Here is a 4,075-nt window from a genome sequence, read left to right on the forward strand (position 1 = left end):
CCATTTTGCTTCCCAATGGATTGCTGCTGACAGATTGCGCAATCTTTTCTTGATGGGCTACATCCGAGCGTTGCGATGTTGCGTTGCACCTTGTCACTGTTAGTGATGCCAGTGACGGTTCCTATGGGAAGCGTTGCGGGACGCTTGTTTTATTTATTATACAGTGTGTTATAAATCTAGGGTTGAGAGCATGCAACGACCGATCCAGTTGTTGTAGATCAACATGGATTACCCAGTCGGTCACGGAAGCACCTCGAATGAGAAGAACACGAGAATAAAAGCAAAGATAGGGTTCACTTAATGAAAGAAGATCAATGATATGTCTCCCCTATAGGGGGATCGAGCCCACAGCCTTTTGATTAGGAGCCCGATGTTCTACCCCTGCACCACTGAATGGCACAACGAACGGCGTTTCATCTGGGTTCTTTTAAGTCACGCAGCTATTGCCGAACATTCATGTAACTCACGTGGCGCTTGCACTCGCCAGTCATGCCCGGCGGCCGACGTGCTGTAGTGGCAGGCTTCCTGCCATGCTTTGTCGCGTCTTAGCATGGACTAGCCGGAGTGGCTAGAAGTGCGGGCAAGCGCCCTGCGTTTAATTGCGGTTTGGTTGTACGAGAGCTCGAGCAGGAGGGACACCAGTGAAAGCAACTCGCTTGTAATTGTACCATTACCAGCTAGTTCATGCTAGGGTAAGACAAAAGGATAATGTTGTCGCACCTTCCCTTCCATTTGGCAGCGGAAAAAGTTTAATGTACCTTGATCCAATGGGTAAATTCGGATGACACATTGTGTGCAGGTGTGTGTCGCGGGAGTGATTAAAAGCTCATGAACCCAGTTACAAGCTTCGCAAGTCTTACTATACTCTGTGTCATCAGAGTTTTCTCGTAGGATCAAGGTGCATTTATTTCTTTGTTGTGTCTAGTGCTTAACAGTGTCGCGCAGTCTATGTACAGCATCCTGCGAGCTTTGATTGGACCTGCGTGGCCGTACTGCCTAGGCGCCAGGCTGTCCTTTCCAGCATGTCATGGGCGTACTTGTTTACACTTCGCATTGAGCAACTGTGTGTGTGAACAGTGCTAGTGACAGCCAGGCTAGCACTTGACGCTAGTTCTTAAAATTGAAGGGCTGCCATCGAAACGTTAAACGCAAGACACATGTGCATCGAAACAATGTGAGCCAGCGTGCAAACAGTCGGAAAGATGGCTGCTCCGGCGTGCTGCACACAGCAGTTTGCGACACATGCTTTGGATCTTGCATACGTCGGGTCGTTCGGGTGGCTCCGCCCAGTTCAGGCAGATACGAGGAAAACTGAAATTTTTTAAAGTTTAAGCTCTTGTTGGAATCCTGAGCTTTTGTAGCGTTCTCCGAAAGACGTCAAATACCTTGTGCTCAAATGCCGGAACCATGCATTGTGTCTAGCTTTTATAGATAATTATTTTGTTCTCAGGAGTCGTTACTTGTGGTTCCTTTGGGCGAAAACTGCGCTGCGGTTCAATGAGACGAGGGTTGCTGAGAGTCGTTGTAGATTTGTTTGTAATTTCCAAGTGCTTTTTGAGCAAAGATCTAGCTTCGAACACGAACAAAGCCTTCAGTGACAAACTGGATGAAGCTCGGGAGTGCGTTGTTTATTTGGTGAACAAACCCTTTATTCCGTAATGGGAGCAACCAAAGCTAAGAAAGCCGTGAATGAGCCGGTACAATTTTTTTTCAATCAGTGTTTGACAGTTCTTAAGGTATCAATGTAATCGCAACATGGCTGAAATGATGGTATCCAAACATTGTAAATTAATCATGTTCGAGCACCGCGTACAAACCACCGGTTGCACCACTGGTGGGCTCCCTCGACCTTGCTGTTCACAGGAGGAGAAGTGGGAGGAAAGTGTCTCGGGGCTTTTTCCTCCCATTTCTGACCATTTGAAGCATGCAATCGTCGATTTATCTCGCCTTCCTTAGTATTTTCTGCCACAGCCACAGACGTGGCGAAATATGTTTGTTTGACGTAAGTCTGTATGAGTGACTTTATACGTGGAACCGAAATATGCCGACGCCTTCAGGCTAAACTGTGCTTCTAATGTAGAAAGAGGTGCACAATGAGATTAGCTACTCATGCAGTGTGCTGGTACGGAGATTGCAGCTATGGATACTGTTTCACAGGAAAATATGTTTTGTTTTGCTGCAGTTTGTGTCATCAGACATTGCAGCACATCATACCTACGACAGACGGTGGTGCCTGCCGTGTGCTGAGACCTTCCAAGGTGACCTGGGCAGTTACCGTACTTGTGAGCATGGGTGCTTCCCTAACCTTGCCAAGGTAACCTCTAGACTTGGGCAAGTATCGCCTCATATGCAATGCCAAAACTTCCCTTTGCGAGGAAGGTCATAACCAAGCTGCACCAGAGCCTGCCTGGCTACCCCTAGCGTGACATATAGCAGCATCACTATAAGCGGCATTCCGTGTTTCCAGAATTAATCCTTTGTCGATCATAATGTAGAAAACCCGAGACTGATAAAAGCAGGAAAACAATGTCGGAGAAGAAAGACAGGGGAAAAGAATGTAATCCTTTGCGGCATTGGAGGGTGTTTTCTGGAGTTTACCTCTGTGGAAAATTTGATTTTTTTCAGAGCTTGTTTTGATTAAATTCTCAGTTTTTCAGAATAATTTAGATATTAAATTTGCTTGCTGAGTTTCCCGATTCTCAGAAAGTCAAAAGAAACAGAAAAAATAACCAGACAGAAGTGTATTAATTTATAGTCTCAATGATTGCGGAAGGAGTTGCCTGTGCCTAGACGAGGTTTCTTGAGCTGAATATGGCGGTGTGACTCTGGATCCTCTACAACTCGCAGTGCACCCCAGTTAATACCAACTCTCCCACGACAAAACTTGCAAACCAGGGTTACTTATCCTACCTAGTTTGGTGCAGTATGGCCGTCGGAGCTCTTGCGCCATAAAACCCGTGAACAACAACAACAACAGGGTTACTTATCCAGGTGTCGGTACATTAAGCTATCAGTCTCCTCGGTTCGGTCACTGAAAAACTTTGTTTTACCCACCTTTTTAAAGGCTCCCTGACATACTTGCTACTCACAGCCGTAGGTGCCACGGGAACGTGCCGCGCTGCATGGCTGTGCGGGGTGAAGTGTGAAATCTAGAAAGTTCCGCGGCCTTCGCTCGTCCCACAAAATCTGCGGGCTAATGGCTTCCTTCATGATAGAAACTGCACCCCTCTTCACGTTACGAAGCCCAAATGGTTTGTTCGAAACTCTTGTTTGTTTGGAGCATGGCTAGCACAACCACATCAGAGAACAGAATGGAACATATTTCTTTCGTGCTGCTGAGCTATTGCTGGGGTTCCGCAGGCTTTATTTTTTGCCATCGAAATTCTTCTAATCAGTTGGAAACAAGTTCTACTGCCAAACCCCAACCCCTCCCCACCCCGACGTCACAAATACTGATGTCGCATCGACAAGGGGAACACGACTACAACATAAACAGAATCACTTCTGGGCACTAAGGCATACATTGCCATGATTGCAGATGTCAAGCAGAACTAAAAACATTGCCCCGTAATAAGTAAAAATAATAATCAACTAATTAGGGAAGTTATTGAAGCTGAAAAGATTTCAAGGTTAGAAGAAAACTGTCACTGAACCTTGTCCAGATTTATTACAAAAAAGAATTAGATTATCTTGCATCCAGATGAAACCAAAAAAAAAATATTATTGTTTATAAAGACAGGCGCAGGCAGAGAAGAAATAATACAAGTCTGAGTTGCAAGTCAGAGCTTCATGAATGTCTTTTCCTTTTGTGTGTGCCTGTGCTTGGTTGCGAATTTTTCGCGCTGTGGAGGAGTATGCAACACCAGCTTGCCCGAGCCTCCATATTTTTAATACTGCCAGTAGAAACTTTCACTTTGAAAATATGATGAGGACCGAATTTGAAAATTCCATGTCGCCAAACAATTTTTTGCGGACGTAAGGTTTTGGTTACGAGGTCAGTCATAGCTACTGGTGTGTTTAGCCAATTTTGAGGCAAATTTGTGACCTTGAAAAAAATACAGGTATACTGTTACAT

The sequence above is a fragment of the Ixodes scapularis genome, unplaced genomic scaffold (assembly GCF_016920785.2).
Source record: "Ixodes scapularis isolate PalLabHiFi unplaced genomic scaffold, ASM1692078v2 PGA_scaffold4__175_contigs__length_147842914, whole genome shotgun sequence".
NCBI lineage: Eukaryota > Metazoa > Arthropoda > Arachnida > Ixodida > Ixodidae > Ixodes > Ixodes scapularis.